The sequence below is a fragment of the Aethalodelphis obliquidens genome, unplaced genomic scaffold (genome assembly GCF_003676395.1).
Source record: "Aethalodelphis obliquidens isolate GAN/ISIS:26980383/991018 unplaced genomic scaffold, ASM367639v1 scaffold75, whole genome shotgun sequence".
NCBI classification, from domain to species: Eukaryota; Metazoa; Chordata; class Mammalia; order Artiodactyla; family Delphinidae; genus Aethalodelphis; species Aethalodelphis obliquidens.
This window is the reverse complement of record NW_020838019.1, coordinates 152,788-171,375: the sequence shown is the minus strand read 5'-3', so window position 1 is coordinate 171,375 and position 18,588 is coordinate 152,788.

Here is an 18,588-nt window from a genome sequence, read left to right as displayed (position 1 = left end):
TCTATTTTACATACAGTAGTGTGTATCTGTTAATCCCAAACTCCTAATTTATTCCTCCCCCCTTTTCCCTTTGGTAACCATAAATTTGTTTTCCATGTCTCTGAATGTGTTTGTTTTGTGAATAAGTTCATTTTTATCTTTTTTTTTTTAGATTCCACATATAAGGGATATCATATGATATTTGCCTTTCTCTGTTGGACTTACTTCACTTACTGTGATAATATCTAGGTCCATCTATGTGGCTGCAAATGACATTATTTCATTCTTCTTTATAGCTGAGTAATATTCCATTATATATATATATGTATATGTATATATATCTTTCCACATTTTCTTATTCTTTCATCTGTTGATGGATACTTAGGTTGCTTCCACGTCTTGGCTATTGTAAATAGTGCTGCTATGGACATTGAGGTATGTGTATATTTTCAAAAACGACTTTTTGTCTTTTCCAGAAATATGCCCAGGAATGGCATTGCTGGATCATGTGGTAATTCTATTTTTAGTTTTTTAAGGAACTTCCATACTGTTCTACATAGTGGCTGCATCAATTTACATTCCCTCCACAGTGTAGGAGGGTTCCATTTTCTCCACACCCTCTTCAGCATTTATTACTTGTAGACATTTTGATGATGGCTGTTCTGACTCGTGTGAGGTGATACCTCATGGTAGATTTGATTTGCATTTCTCTAATAATTAGAGACGTTGAACATCTTTTCATGTGCCTCTTGGCCATCTGTATGTCTTCTTTGGAGAAATGTCTATTTAGGTCTTCTGCCCATTTTTTTATTGGGTTATTTATTTATTTTGATATTGAGCTGTATGACATGTTTTTCTATTTTGAAAATTAAGCCCTTGTCAGTCACATTATTTGCAAATATTTCCTCCCAGTCCCTATGTTTTGTTTTCATTTTGTTTATGCTTTCCTTTGCTGTGCAAAACTTGTAAGTTTGATTAGGTCACATTTGTTTATTTTTGCTTTTATTTCCTTTGCCTTGGGAGACTGACCTAAGAAACATTGGTAGGATTTATGTCGGAGAATGTTTTACGTATGTTGTCTTCTAGGAGGTTTATGGTGTCATGTTATATTTAAGTCTTTAAGCCATTTTGAATTTATTTTTGTGTATGGTATGAGGGAGTGTTCTAATTTCATTGATTTACATGCAGCTGTCCAGCTTTCCCACCAGTAGCTGAAGACTGTCTTTTCTTCATTGTATATTCTTTCCTCCTTTGTTGAAAATTGACTGACCATAGGTGTGTGGGTTTATTTCTGGGCTCTGTATTCTGTTCCATTGATCCATATGTCTGTTTTCATGCCAATACCACACTGTTTTGATTACTGTATCTTGTAGTATTATCTGAAGTCTGGGAAGGTTATGCCTCTACCTTTGTCTGTTTTCTTCAGGATTGCTTTGGAAATTCTGGGTCTTTTGTGCTTCCATATACATTTTAGGATTATTTGTTCTAGTTCTGTGAAAAATGTCATGGGTAATTTGATAAGGATCACATTAAATCTATAGATTGATTTGAGTGGTATGTCCATTTTAGCAATATTAATTCTTTCAATCCAAGGGCATTGGATATGTTTCCATTTCTTTGAGTCATCTTCAGTTTCCTTTATGAATGTTTTATACTTCTCAGCATATAAGTCTTTCACTTTCTTGGTCAGGTTTATTTTTAAGTATTTTATTTTATTTATTTATTTTTTTGCTATACATGGGCCTCTCACTGTTGTGGCCTCTCCCGTTGCGGAGCACAGACTCCGGATGTGCAGGCTCAGTAGCCATGGCTCATGGGCCCAGCCGCTCTGCGGCATGTGGGATCTTCCCGGACCGGGGCACGGACCCGTGTCCCCTGCTTCGGCAGGTGGACTCTCAACCACTGTGCCACCAGGGAAACCCCTTATTATCTTTTTTATATGCAACTTTAAAAGAGATTTTTTTAAACTTTTCCTTTCTGATATTTTATTGTTAGTGTAAAGAAATGCAACAGATTTCTGTATGTTAATCTTGTATCCTGCCTTGCTGAATTCATTTATTAGTTCTCATAGTTTTTGTGTGGAGTCTTTAGGTTTTTCTATATAGAATATTATGTTATCTGCATATAATGACAATTTTACCTCTTCCCTTTCAATTTGGATACCATTATTTTTTGTCTGATTTCTGTGGCTAGGCCTTCCATTACTATGTTGAGTAGAACTAGTGAGAGTGGGCATCTTTGTCTTGTTCCAGATTTTAGCAGGAAGGCTTTCAGCTTTTCACTGTTGAGTATTATGTTGACTGTGGGTTTGTCATAAATAGCTTTTATTATGTTTGGATATGTTCCCTCTATACCAACTTTGGTGAGAGTTTTTATCATGAATGGATGTTGAATTTTGTCCAGTGTTTTTTCTCTGTCTATTGAGATGATCATGTGATTTTTATTCTTCCTTTTTTTAATGTGATGCATCACATTGATTGATTTGTAAATGCTGAGCCATACTTGTGACCCTGGAATAAACAAACTTGAGTGTGTCTATGATCTTTCTATTTTTTAATTATTTTTTTAAGGTTATGATTGCATTTATTTTTTAAAGTTGCAAATAAAAACAAACTTCATGATTTGAAATGGAAACCAAGGGAAATATTTCCAGCCAATCTACATGTATGATCCTTTTTATATATTGTTGGATTTTTTTTGCTTGTAGTTTGTTGAGGAATTTGTTCTATATTCATCAAAGGTATTGGTTGGTAATTTTCTTATTCTTTTCTTTCTTTTCTTTTTTTTTTTTTTTAGGTAGTGCCTTTGTCTGGTTTTGGTATCAGGGTAATTGTGGCCTTGTAGAATGAGTTTTAGAGTGCTCCATCCTCTTCAATTTTTTTTGATAATTTGAGAAGGAGAGATATTAGTTCTTCTTTGAATGCTTGGTAGAACTCCCCTGTGAAGCCACCCAGTCCTGGACTTTTGTTGCAGGGAGTTTTTTTTTTTTTTAATTGTTGTTACATGTTCTATTTCACTTCTGGTGATTGGTTTGTTCAAATTGTCTGTTTCTTCTTGACTCAGTCATAGCAGGCTTTAAGTTTCTAGAAATTTGTCCATTTCTTCCAGGTTGTCCAATTTTGTGGCATAAAACCATACATAGTATTTTTTCTGTCATAATGTTCTTGTATGTCTGTGTTATCAATTGTTATTTCTTCTCTTTTCATTTCTTATTTTGTTTATTTGGGTCCGCTCTCTTTTCTTCCTTAGCCTGGCTAAAGGTTTGTCAATTTTGTTCATCTTTTCCAAAAACCACCTGTTGATTTCATTGAATTTTTCTTTTGTTGTTGCTGTTAAGCTCTATTTATTTCTTCTCTGATCTTTACAATTTCCTCATTTTGCTGACCCTTGGCATTGTTTTTTGTTCTTTTCCTCATTCTTTTAGGTAGTAGCTTAGATTGTTTATTTGAGATTTTTTTGGTTTTGTTTTTTGAAGAAGGTCTATATCATTGTGAACTTTCCTCTTAGAGCTGTTTTTGCTACATCCCATAGATTTTGGAAAGTCGTGTTTTCATTTTCATTTTATTCAAGGTGTTTCCTGATTTCCTCTATGATTTCATCATTGACTCATTGGTTTTTTAATAGCATGTTGTTTAGTCTCTTCATGTTTGTTCTTTCCCCATTTTTCTTTCTATAGTTGTTTCTGTTGTGTATGGTGTTCTAGTTTCATACTGGTGTGGTCAGAAAAAATGCTGGATATAATTTCTATCCTTTTAAAGTTGTTGAGGCTTGTTTTATGGCCTAGTTTGTTATCTATCCTTGTTAAAGGTCCATGTGCCCTTGAAAATAATGTGTATTCTGCTATGTTTGGATGTAATGTCCTGTAGATATCTGTTAAGTCCAATGGTCTATTTTGTCATTTAAGACTACTGTTACCTTATTAATTTTCTGTTGAGGTGATCTGTCCATTGATGCCAGGGGGATGTTACAGTCCCCTACTATTCTTGTATTCTTGTCAATTTCTCCCTTTATGTCTATTGGTATTTCCTTTAAATATTTAGGTCTTCCTTAGGTTCATATATGTTAATGAGTATTAACATATATTTTTGTACTGGTCCCTTTATCATTATATAGTGCCCTTCTTTGTCTTTTGTTATAGCCTTTGTTTTAAAGTCTATTTTGTCTGATATGAGTACTACTACCTACCCCCACTTTCTTGTCATTTCCATTTGTATGAAATATTTTCCATCTTCTCTCTTTCAGTCTGTATGTGTCTTTATCCCTGAAGTGAGTCTCTTGTAGGCCACATATTGAAGGATCTTGTTTTTTTATCTAATCAGTCATCCTATGTCTGTTGATTGGAGCACTTAGTCCATTGACATTTAAAGTAATTATTGATATATATGTACTTATTGCCATTTTATTACTTGTTTTCTAATTATTTGTGGTTCTTCTCTGCTCACTACTTTTTGTTTTTCCCATAGTGGTTTGATAATTTTCTTTAGTAGTATGCTTGAGTTCCTTTCTTTTTGGTGTTTGTGTATCTCTCATAGGTTTTTGATTTTTGTTTACCATGGGGGTCACATATGTTGACTCACAGTTATATCTACTTGATTTAAACTGATAGTCATTTATGTTCAAATACAATTTAATGATCTACATTTTTTTACTCCCCTACCCCACATTTTGTATTTTGATGTCATATTTTACATCTTCATGCATGTCTCTTCACTGTTTACTGTAATTATATTTGCTTTTACACATTTCTTTCTTTTCATCTATGAACAGCTTATTTAAGTGCTCTTCCATCCTTACTTTATACTTCCCTTTCTTAGTGAGATTTTCCCTTTCTTATAGGTTCTTACTTCTTTTCCATTTAGAGAAAAGTCTTAAACATTTCTTTTAGGATAGGTTTAGTATTGATGGATTCTTTTATTTTTTGCTTGTCTGAGAATTCTTTATTCTCTCCTTCTACTCTAAATGATATACTTGCTGGGTAGAATATCCTAGGTCCCAGGTTTTTCCCTTTCACACTTTGGATAACTCATGCCACTCCCTTCTGGCCTGCAAAGTTTCTGCAGAGAAATCAGATGATAGCCTTATGAGGATTCCCTTGTATATGACTCTTTGTTGTTCTCTTGTTGCTTTTAGAATTCGCTCTTTATTTTTATTTATTTATTTATTTATTTTTGCGGTACCTGAGCCTCTCACTCTTGTGGCCTCTCCTGTTGTGGAGCACAGGCTCCGGATGTGCAGGCTCAGCGGCCATGGCTCACGGGCCCAGCCGCTCCGTGGCATGTGGGATCTTCCCGGACCAGGGCACAAACCCGTGTACCCTGCATTGGCAGGAGGACTCTCAACCACTGTGCCACCAGGGAAGCCCCTCGCTCTTTATTTTTAACATTTGCCATTTTAATTATGATATGTCTTGGTGTGGGTCTATTTGGGTTCATCTTCTTTGGGACGCTCTGTGCTTTCTGTACCTGGAAAACTGTTTTCTTCTTTAGGTTGGGGAAGTTTTCAGCCATAATTTCTTCAAATAAAGTTTTGATACACTTCTCTCTTTCTTCTCCTTCTGGAACCCCTATAATGTGAATATTGGCACATTTGATGTTATCTCAGAGATATCATATGTTGCACTCATTTTTTTCTATTTGTCTTTCTGTCTGCTGTTTTGATTGGGTGATTTCCATTATTCTATATTCCAGATCACCTATACATTCTTCTGTGTCATGTAGTCTGCTATTCATTGCTTCTAGAGTGTTATTTATTTATTTATTTTACATCTTTATTGGAGTATAATTGCTTTGCAATGGTGTGTTAGTTTCTGCTTTATAACAAAGTGCATCAGTTATACATATACATATGTCCCCATATCTCTTCCCTCTTGCATCTCCCTAGAGTGTTTTTTATCTCAAATATTAAATCATCTATTTTGGGTCTTTTGAATATTTTAGTTCCTTTTAATAAAACAATGTGTGTTTTCTGCTCTATTTAAAATAGATAACCAACAAGGACCTACTGTATAGCACAGGGAACTCTACTTAATATTCTGTAATAACCTAAATGGGAAAAGAATTTGAAAAAGAATAGATACATATGTGTGTATAACTGAATCACTTTGCTGAACACCTGAAGCTAACACAACATTGTTAATCAACTATACTCCAATATAAAATAAAAATTTTAAAAAAGAAAATAGAGAAAAAGAATGTGGAATATGATACAATTTTTGTAAAATTTAGAACCACACAAATATTCATAGTGGATATTTTTAAATGTTGGCATTAAAGAAAAGAAACAATGAAATGGTAAAAAAAAAAAAAACACTGGTAAAAGTAGCCAAATTTTTAAACAAAAAATGAGCTAAGATAATGACAATGTGGTGAGACAGACACTTTCCCACACAGCTGGTGGTAGCATAAATTGGAAAGTCTTTTTTGGAAAACAATTTGAAATTATGTATCCAGAGTCTTAAAAATATTTATAATCTTAGTTCAAAAATATAAGATCTAGAAATCAATCTTCAAGAAATAACCTCCAAGATAGAATCAAAGACTGCACACCAGTGGGAAAAGAATCTCAAAAAGAATATATGCATATGTATAACTGAATCACTGTGCTATACACCTGAAATTAACACGACATTGTTAATCAACTATACTTCAATAAGAAAAAAAGATTGGGGGAGTGGAGTCAAGATGGCAGACTAGGAGGACGTGGAGTTCGCATCTCCGCACAGCTAGGGCACCTACCAGGCACTGGTGGGGGACCACAGACACCCAAGAGTCCAGGAGGAACCCCCAGCGACTGGGTAGGATGTGGCATGGGGCGGCATGAAGGGGAGGTGAAGTGGAGGTGGGTTGGGACTGGGACCCCTGAGGGGAAGCTGGGAGAGGAGAAGGGATTCCATGCCTGGAGGGGGAAAGAGGGTACCATTGGGAGGGAAGAGGATCAAAAGGGAGCATGGCCAGCATATCTCCTGCCCACATGGGTCCCTGGGAGACTGCTGAGATCCGAGGCCTGATCCTCTGCCCACCAAGGCCCCCTCCAGCCATGCGGTTCCTGAGGGAGTGGGAAGGATGAAAGGGGGAGCAAAAGTAAAGGCAAGAAGTATGGGACTGGCACCCCTGAGGGGCAGCTGGGGGAGGGGAGGAGTTCCTACACACAATGGGACCCACCCAAAATTAGGGATCTAGCAGTGATGGGGGAGACCCTTGGGTGGGGGTTAGAGAAATGGAAGGGAAGGCGACCAGTGCTTTCCCTGTCCACTTAGGCACCGGGGAGTGTGTTGGGCTCCTGGACCTAAACCTCTGCCCTCAGAGCCTCCGTCCAGCCACACAGAGCCCAAGCCCCACCCATACAACCCCATCCAGGGCCCTACTTTTACACACAGAGACCCCCTCTTAGACCCCCTCCAACAGCGTTGGGCCAAAACTCCATACACACACACTCACCCAGAGCCTTACATCCAAATTCGGAACTCCACATTCTGAGGTCCCCCTCTGTATGTGCTGTCATCCTCTTCTGCACAGGTCCTAAGCAGAGACCCTGCACCATGCTTGAACATTGCCACGCTTGAAAACCCTGCCTAAGCCCCCACCCCAAGTCATTTTCTGGCTGTATGGTTCCAGAGCCTAAGCCGAACCCCAGGCTAAACGTCACCCCACAGCCTAGGCCCCACACCACCATAAAACCCGCCCCTGCCTAAGCTCCACCCCCACAGCCAAGGCCTTTTATTCTTTTTCTCTTTTTTTCTTCTTTTACTTTGGGGTTCAATTTTATGTTGGTGGTGCTGGGTTTTTTTTAATTTTTGAATTTTATGTTATTTATTTTTTTATACAGCAGGTTCTTATTAGTCATCCATTTTATACACATCAGTGAATACATGTCAATCCCAATCTCCCAATTCATCACACCACCACCCACACCACCACCTCCGTTTTCCCACCTTGGTGTCCATACATTTGTTCTCTATATCTGTGTATCAATTTCTGCCCTGCAAACTGGTTCATCTGTACTATTATTCTATGTTCCACATATATGCGTTAATATACAATATTGGTTTTTCTCTTTCTGACTTACTTCACTCTGTATGACAGTCTCTAGATCCTTCCACATCTCTACAAATGACCCAATTGCATTCCTTTTTATGCCTCAGTAACATTCCATTGTATATATGTACCACATCTTCTCTATCCATTCGTCTGTCAATGGGCATTTAGATTGCTTCCATGACGTGGCTATTGTAAATAGTGCTGCAATGAACATTGGGGTGCATGTGTCTTTTTGAATTACAGTTTTCTCTGGGTATATGCTGAGTAGTGGGATTGCTGAGTCATATATTACCTTTATTTTTAGTTTTTTAAGGAAACTCCATACTGCTCTCCATAGTAGCTGTATCAATTTACATTCCCACCAATAGTGCAAGAGGGTTCCCTTTTTTCCACACCCTCTCCAGCATCTGTTGTTTGTAGATTATCTGATGATGTCCATTCGAACTGGTGTGAGGTGATACCTCATTATAATTTTGATTTGCATTTCTCTAATAATTAGTGATGTTGAGAAGCTTTTCATGTGTCTCTTGGTCATCTGTATGTCTTCTTTGGAGAAATGTCTATTGAGGTCTATTGTCTATTTTTGAATTGGGTTGTTTGCTTGTTTAATATTGAGCTGCATGAGCTGTTTATATATTTTGGAGATTAATCCTTTGTCCCTTGATTCGTTGGCAAATATTTTCTCCCATTCTGAGGGTTGTCTTTTTGTCTTGTTTATGGTATCCTTTGCTGTGCAAAAGCTTTAAAGCTTCATTAGGTCCCATTAGTTTATTTTTGGTTTTATTTCCATTACTGTAGGAGGTGGATCAAAAAAGATCTTCCTGTGATTTATGTCAAAGAGTGTTCTTCTTATGTATTCCTCTAAGAGTTTTATAGTGTCTGGTCTTACATTTAGGTCTCTAATCCATTTTGAGTTTATTTTTGTGTATGGTATTAGGGAGTGTTCTAATTTCATTTTCTACAGGTAGCTGTCCAGTTTTCCCAGCACCACTTATTGAAGAGACTCTCTTTTCTCCACTGTATATTCTTGCCTTCTTTGTCATAGATTAGTTGACCATAGGTGCGTGGGTTTACCTCTGGGCTTTCTATCTTGTTCCATTGATCTATATTTCTGTTTTTGTGCCAGTACCATATCATCTTGATTACTGTAGCTTTGTAGTATAGTCTGAAGTCTGGGAGTCTGATTACTTCAGCTCCATTTTTTCCCCACAAGACTGCTTTGGCTATTCGGGGCCTTCTATGTCTCCATACAATTTTTAAGATTTTTTGTTTTAGTTCCATAAAAAATGCAATTGGTAATTTGATGGAATTGCATTGAATCTGTAGATTGCTTTGGGTAGTATAGTCATTTTCATAACATTGATTCTTCCTATCCAGGAACATGGGATATCTCACCATCTGTTGGTATCATCTTTAATTTCTTTCATCGGTGTCTTATAGTTTTCTGCATACAGGTCTTTTGTCTCCCTCAGTAGGTTTATTCCGAGGTATTCTATTCTTTTTGTTGCAATGGTAAATGGAAGTGTTTTCTTAATTTCTCTTTCAGATTTTTCATCATTAGTGTATAGGAATGCAAGAAATTTCTGTGCATTAATTTTGTATCCTGCAACTTTATCAAATTCATTGATTAGCTCTAGTAGTTTTCTGGTGACATCGTTAGGATTCTGTATGTATACTATCATTGCATCTGCAAACAGTGACAGTTTTACTTCTTCTTTTCCAATTTGTATTCCTTTTATTTCCTTTTCTTCTCTGATTGCCATGTCTAGGACTTCCAAAATTATGTTGAATAATAGTGGTGACAGTGGACATCCTTGTCTTCTTCCTGATCTTAGAGGAAAAACTTTTGGTTTTTCACCAACGAGAATGATGTTTGCTGTGGGTTTGTCATATATGTCCTTCATTATGTTGAGGTAGGTTCCCTCTAAGCCCAATTTCTGGAGAGTTTTTATCATTTCTGGGTGTTGAATTTTGTCAAAGGTTTTTCTCCATCTATTGAGGTGATCATACCGTATTTATTCTTCAATTTGTTAATATGGTGTATCACATTGATTGATTTGTGTTTATTGAAGAATCCTTGCATCCCTGGGATAAATCCCACTTGATCATGGTGTATGATCCTTTTAATGTGTTGTTGGATTCTGTTTGCTAGTATTTTGGTGAGGATTTTTGCATCTATATTCATCAGTGATATTGATCTTTAATTTTCTTTTTCTGTAGTATCTTTGTCTGGTTTTGGTATCAGGGTGATGGTGGCCTCATAGAATGAGTTTGGGAGTGTTCCTTCCTCTGCAAATTTTTGGAAGAGTTTGAGAAGGATGGGTATTAGCTCTTCTCTAAATGTTTGATACAATTCACCTGTGAAGTCATCTGGTCCTGGAGTTTTGTTTGTTGGGAGATTTTTAATCACAGTTTCAATTTCATTACTTGTGATTTTTCTGATCATATTTTCTATTTCTTCCTGGATTCAATCTTGGAAGGTTATACCTTTCTATGGATTTGTCCATTTCTTCCAGGTTGTCCATTTTATTGGCATAGATTTGCTTGTAGTGGTCTCTTAGGATGCTTTGTATTTCTGTGGTGTCTGTTGTAACCTCTCCTTTTTCAATTCTAATTTTATTGATTTGAGTCCTCTCCCTCTTTTTCTTGATGAGTCTGGCTAATGGGTTATCAATTTTGTTTATCTTCTCAGAGAAACAGCTTTTAGTTTTATTGATCTTTGCTGTTGTTTTCTTTGTTTCTATTTCATTTACTTCTGCTCTGATCTTTATGATTTCTTTCCTTCTGCTAACTTTGGGCTTTGTTTGTTCTTCTTTCTTTAGTTCCTTTAAGTGTAATGTTAGATTGTTTATTTGAGATTTTTCTTGTTTCTTCAGATAGGCTTGTATAGCTATAAATTTCCCTCTTAGAATTGCTTTTGCTGCATCCCATAGGTTTTGGATTGTCATGTTTTCATTTTCATTTGTCTCTAGGTATTTTTTTATTTCCTCTTTGATTTCTTCAGTGATCTCTTGGTTATTTGTAACATATTGTTTAGCCTCCAATGTGTTTGTGTTTTTTACGTTTTTTCCCCTGTAATTGATTTCTAATCTCATAGCGTTGTAGTCAGAAAAGATGCTTGATATGATTTCAATTTTCTTAAATTTACTGAGGCCTGAATTGTGACCCAAGATGTGATCTATCCTGGAGAATGTTCCATTGCACACTTGAGAAGAAAGTGTAACCTGTTGTTTTTTTTTTGATGAAATGTCCTATAAATATCAATTAACTTATTCTCGTCTATTGTGTCATTTAAAGTTTGTGTTTCCTTATTTACTTTTATTTTGAATGATCTGTCCATTGGTGAAAGTGGGGTGTTAAAGTCCCCTAATATGAATGTGTTACTGCCATTTTCCTCTCTTATGGGTGTTAGCATTTGCCTTATGTATTGAGGTGCTCCTATGTTGCATGCATAAATATTTACAATTATTATATCTTCTTCTTGGATTGATCCCTTGATTATTATGTAGTGTCCTTCTTTGTCTCTTGTAGCATTCTTTATTTTAAAGTCTATTTTATCTCATATGAGTATTGCTACTCCAGCTTTCTTTTGATTTCCATTTACATGGAATATCTTTTTCCATCCCCTCTCTCTCAGTCTGTGCTTGTCCCTATGTCTGAAGTGGGTCTCTTGTAGACAACATATATGGGTCTTGTTTTTGTATCCATTCAGCAAGCCTTTGTTTTTGGTTGGAGCATTTAATCCACTCACATTTAATGTTATTATTGATATGTATGTTCCTATTACAATTTTCTTAATTGTTTTGTGTTTGTTTTTGTAGGTCATTTTCTCCTCTTATGTTTCCCAGTTAGAGAAGTTCCTATAGCATTTGTTTTAGAGCTGGTTTGGTGGTGCTGAATTCTCTTAGCTTTTGTTTTTCTGTAAAACTTTTTATTTCTCCATCAAATCTGAATGAGATCCTTGCTGGGTAGAGTAATCTTGGTTGTAGGTTTTTCCCTTTCATCACTTTAAGTATATCATGCCACTCCCTTCTGGCTTGTAGAGTGTCTGCTTAGAAATCAGCTGTTAACCGTATGGGAATTCCCTTGTATGTTATTTGTCCTTTTTCCCTTGCTGCTTTCAATAATTTTTCTTTGTCTTTAATTCTTGCCAATTTGATTACTATGTGTCTTGGTGTGTTTTTCCTTCGATTTATCCTGTATGGAACTCACTGCACTTCCTGGACTTGGGTGGCTATTTCCTTTCCCATATTAGGGAAGTTTTCGACTATAATCTCTTCAAATATTTTCTTTGGTACTTTCTCTCTCTCTCTTCTCCTTCTGGGACCCCTATAATGCGAATGTTGTTGCCTTTAATGGTTGTCCCATAGATCTCTTAGGCTGTCTTCTTTTCTTTTTATTCTTTTTTCTTTATTCTGTTCCACAGCAGTGAATTCCACCATTCTGTCTTCCAGGTCACTTATCCGTTCTTCTGCCTCAGTTATTCTGTTATTGGTTCCTTCTAGTGTATTTTTCATTTCAGTTATTGTATCATTCATCTCTGTTCATTTGTTCTTTAATTCTAGATCTTTGTTAAACATTTCTTGCATCTTCTCAATCTTTGCCTCCATTCTTTTTCCAAGGGCTTGGATCATCTTCACTAACATTGTTTTGAATTCTTGTTCTGGAAGGTTGCCTATCTCCACTTCATTTAGTTGTTTTTCTCGGGATTTATCTTTTTCCTTCATCTGGTACATAGCCCTCTGCCTTTTCATCTTGTCTATCTTTCTGTGAATGTGGTTTTTGTTCCACAGGCTGCAGGATTGTAATTTTCTTGCTTCTGCTTTCTGCCCTCTGGTGGATGAGGATATCTAAGAGGCTTGTGAAAGTTTCCTGATGGGAGGGACTGGTGGTGGGTAGAGCTGGCTGTTGCTCTCACGGGAAGAGCTCAGTAAAACTTTAATCCACTTGTCTGCTGATGGGTTGGGCTGGGCCCCCTCCCTGTTGGTTGTGTGGCCTGAGGGGACCCAACACTGGAGCCTACCTGGGCTCTTTGTTGGGGCTAATGGCAGACTCTGGGAGGGCTCACGCCAAGGAGTACTTCCCAGAACTTATGCTGACAGTGTCCTTGTCCTCACGGTGAGACTGAGTCACCCCTCAACTCTGCAGGAGACCCTCCAACACTAGCATGTAGGTCTGGTTCAGTCTCTATGGGGTCACTGCTCCTTTCCCTGGGTCCGGATGAGCACACTACTTTGTGTGTGCCCTCCAAGAGTGGAGTTTCTGTTTCCCCCAGTTGCGTCAAAGTCCTTCAATCAAATCCCGCTGGCCTTCAAAGTCTGATTATCTAGGAATTCCTCCTCCTGTTGACAGACCCCCAGGTTCAGAAGCCTGATGTGTGCCTCAGAACCATCACTCCAGTAGGTGGACTTCTGTGGTGTAAGTGTTCTGCAGTTTGTGAGTCACCCACACAGCAGTTATGAGATTTGATTTTATTGTGATTGCACCCCTCCTACTGTCTCATTGTGGCTTCTCCTTTGTCTTTATATGTGGGGTATCTTTTTTGGTGAGTTCCAGTGTCTTCCTGTCAATGATTGTTTGGCAGTTAGTTGTGATTCTGGTGTTCTTGTAAGAGATAGTGAGAGCACGTCCTTCTACTCTGCCATCTTGAACTAATCCAGATTTCTAGATTGTTGCCCTTATAGGGATGTCTATGTTGTTGTTTTTGATTCGTTTACATTTTTATTTTTTCTAATAAATATTTTAATTTTCTAATTTTATTTTATTATTTATCCTCTGTTATTGTTCTTCTCCTTTTGGATTGTTCCCTGTTATTTTTTTTCTTCTTCTTCCTGTTGTGTTTTTGTTTTATCTTGTTGCAGGTTTTTCAATATATTTTTATTTTTCCTAATATATTTTTTATTTTTCTAATTTTATTTTATTTTTTATTATTTGTTATTGTACTGCTCCTTTTTTTCTTTTCTTTTTTCTTTCTTAACTGTGCCACGTACCTTGTCGGATCTCGGTTCCCAGGCTGGACATTGGGCCTGAGCTCCTGTGATTGGAGCACTGTGTCCAAACTACTGGACTAACAGAGAACCTCAGATGCAGGAGAAGAGTAATTGGAGTGAGGCCTCCCAGAGATCCTCATCTTGGCACAAAGACCAGCTCTACACAACTGCCTGCAAACTCCAGTACTGGACACCTAAGGCCAAACAACCAGTAAGAGCAGAATACAGCCCCACCCATCAAAAAAAGAAAAAAAGAAGGAAACAAAAAAAAATATTACAGATGAAGGAGCAATGTAAAAACCTACAAGACCAGATAAATGAAGACAAAATAGGGAAGCTACCAGTAAAATAGTTCAGAGTAATGATAGTAAAGATGATCCACAATCTTGGAAGCAGAATGGATAAAATACAAGAAACGTTTAACAAGGATCTAGAAGAACTAAGAAGCAAGCACACAGTGATGAACAACAGAATAGCAAATTAAAAATACTCTAGAAAGAATCAATAGCAGAATAACTGAGACAGAAGAATGGGTAAGTGACCTGGAAGATAAAATGGTTAAAATAACTGCCAGGGAGCAGAATAAGGAAAAAAGAATGAAAAGAATTGAGGACAGTCTCAGAGACTTCTGGGACAATATTAAATGCACCAACATTTGAATGATAGGGGTTCCAGAGTAAGAAGAGGAAAAGAAAGTGTCTGAGAAAATATTTGAAGAGATTATAGTTGAAAACTTCCCTAACATGGGAAAGGAAATAGTCAATCCTGTCCAGGTCTTGCAGGGAGTCCCACAGAGGATAAACCCAAAGAGAAACATACCAAGACACATATTAATCAAACTATCAATAATGAAATACAAAGAAAAAATATTAAAAACAGCAAGGAAAAAGCAACAAATAATATACAGGGGAGTCCCCATAAGGTTAACAGCTGATTTTTCAGCAGAAACTCTGCAAGCCAGAAGGGAGTGGCAGGACATATTTAAAGTGATGAAAGGGAAAAGTCTACAAAAATGTTTACTCTACCCAGCAAGGATCTCATTCATACTTGGAGAAATAAAAAGCTTTGCAGACAAGCAAAAGCTACAGAATTCAGCACCACAAAACCAGCTTTACAACAAGGCTAAAGGAACTTCTACAAGTGGCAAACACAAGAGAAGAAAAAGACCCACAGAAGCAAACCAAGATCAATTAATAAAATGCTAATGGGAAACAGCATATTGATAATCACCTTGAATGTAAATGTATTAAATGCTCAAACCAAAAGACATAGACTGGCTGAATAGATACAAAAACAAGACCCTCATATATGCTGTTTACAAGACACCCACTTCAGACCTAAGGATACATACAGACTAAAAGAGAGGGGATGGAAAATGATATTCCATGAAAATGCAAGTTATAAGAAAGCTAGAGTAGCCATACTCATATCCGATAAAATAGACTAAAATAAAGATTGTTACAAGAGATAAGCAAAGACACTACATAACTTCAAGGGATCAATCCTAGAAGAAGAGAAAAGAATTATAAATATTTATGCACCCAACATAGGAGCACTACAATACATAAGGCAAATGCTATCAATCATAAAAGGGGAAATCAACAGTAACCCAAAAAAATGGGTGACTTTAACACCCCACTTACAAAAATAGATTATTCAGACAGAAAATAAATAAGGAAACACAAGCTTTAAATGACAAGATAGACTTAATTGATATTTTTAGACATTCCATCTGAAAGCAGAAAAATATATTTTCTTCTCAAGTGCACATGGAATGTTCTCCAGAACAGATCATATCTTGTTCACAAATCAAGCCTTGGAAAATTTAAGAAAATTGAAGTCATATCAAGCATCTTTTCCGACCACAACACTATGAGATTAGAAATCACTTACAGGAGAAAAAAACTTTAAAACCACAATTAAAAGATGGTTAAACACTATGGCGCTAAATAACCAAGAGATCACTGGAAAAATGAAAGTAGAAATAAAAAATACATAGAAACAAATGACAATGAAAAAAGGGTGATCCGAAACCTATGGGACACAGCAAAAGCAGTTGTAAGAAGGAAGTTCATAGCAATTCAAGCTCACCTCAAAAAACGAGAAATATCTCAAAAAAGCAATCTCACTTTACAACAAAAGAACTAGTAAAAGAAGCACAAAGAAAACCCAAAGTTAGTAGAAGGAAAGAAATCATAAAGGTCAGAGCAGAAATAAATGAAATAGAAATGAAGAAAAAATAGCAAAGATCAATAAAACTAAAAGTTGGCTCTTGGAGAACATAAACAAAATCGATAAACCTAAAACAAGACTCAACAAGAAAAAAGGGAGAGCACTCAAATCAATAAAATTTGAACTGAAAATGGAGAGATTATAACTGACACTGCAGAGATACAAAATATCATAAGAGACTACTACAAGCAACTATATGCCACTAAAATGGACATTCTGAAGAAATGTACAAATTCTTCAAAAGGTACAACTTTCAAAGACTGAACCAGGACGCATTAGAATATACAAACAGACCAATCACAAGCACTGAAATTAAAACTGTAACTAAAAACCTTCAAACAGATGACATGATACTATACATAGAGAATCCTAAAGATGCTAGCAGAAAACTACTAGAGCTAAACAATGAATTTGGCAAAGTAGCAGGACACAAAATTAATGCACAGAAATCTCTGGCATTTCTATACACTAATGATGAAAAATCTGAAAGTGAAATCAAGAAAACACTCCCATTTACCATTGCAACAAAAAGAATAAAATATCTAGGAATAAACCTACCTAAGGAGACAAAAGACCTGTATGCAGAAAATTATAAGACACTGATGAAAGAATTTAAAGACGATACAAATAGATGGAGAGAGATACCATGTTCTTGGATTGGAAGAATCAACATTGTGAAAATGTCTCTATTACCCAAAGCAATCTACAGATTCAATGCAATCCCTATCAAACTATCACTGGCATTTTTCACAGAACTACAACAAAAAATTTCAAAATTTGTATGGAAGCACAAAAGACCCTGAATAGCCAAAGCAATCTTGAGAACAAAAAACAGAGCTGGAGGAATTAGGCTCCCTGACTTCAGACTATACTACAAAGCTACAGTAATCAAGACAGTATGGTACTGGCACAAAAACAGAAAGATAGATCAATGGAACAGGATAGAAAGCCCAGAGATAAACCCACACACATATGGTCACCTTATCTTTGATAAAGGAGGCAGCAATGTACAGTGGAGAAAGGACAGCCTCTTCAATAAGTGATGCTGGGAAAACTGGATAGGTACATGTAAAAGTATGAAATTAGATCCCTCCCTAACACCATACACAAAAATAAGCTCAAAATGGATTAAAGACCTAAATGTAAGGCCAGAAACCATCAAACTCTTAGAGGAAAACATAGGCAGGACACTCTATGACATAAATCACAGCAAGATCCTTTTTGACCCACCTCCTAGAGAAATGGAAATAAAAACAAAAATAAACAAATGGGACCTAATGGAACTTCAAAGCTTTTGCACAGCAAAGGAAATCATAAACAAGACCAAAAGACAGCCCTCAGAATGGGAGAAAATATTTGCAAATGAAGCAACTGACAAAGGATTAATCTCCAAAATTTATAAGCAGCTCATGCAGCTTAATGACAAATAAACAAACAACCCAGTACTAAAATGGGCAGAAGACCTAAATAGACATTTCTCTAAAGAAGATATACGGACTGCCAACAAACACATGAAAGAATGCTCAACATCACTAATCATTAGAGAAATGCAAATCAAAAGTACAATGAGATATCATCTCACACCAGTCAGAATGGCCATCATCAAAAAATCTAGAAACAATAAATGCTGGCGAGGGTGTGGAGAAAAGGGAACCCTCTTACACTGTTGGTGGGAATGTAAATTGATACAGCCACTGTGGAGAACAGTAAGGAGGTTCCTTAAAAAGCTACAAATAGAACTACCATATGACCCAGCAATCCCACTACTGGGCATATACCCTGAGAAAACCATAATTCAAAAAGAGTCATGTACCAAAATGTTCATTGCAGCTCTATTTACAATAGCCCAGAGATGGAAACAACCTAAGTGTCCATCAACGGATGAATGGATAAAGAAGATGTGGCACATATACACAATGGAATATTACTCCGCCATAAAAAGAAACGAAATTGAACTATTTGTAATGAGGTGGATAGACCTAGAGTCTGTCATACAGAGGGAAGTAAGTCAGAAAGAGAGAGACAAATACCGTTTGCTAACACATATAAGGAATTTAAGGAAAAAAATGTCATGAAGAGCCTAGGGGTAAGAGAGGAATAAAGACACAGACCTACTAGAGAATGGACTTGAGGATATGGGGAGGGGGAAGGGTAAGCTGTGACAAAGCGAGAGAGAGGCATGGACATATATACACTACCAAACGTAAGGTAGATAGCTAGTGGGAAGCAGCCGCATAGCACAGGGAGATCAGCTCGGTGCTTTGTGATCGCCTGGAGGGGTGGGATAGGCTGGGTGGGAGGGAGAGAGACGCAAGAGGGAAGAGATATGGGAACATATGTGTGTATATATA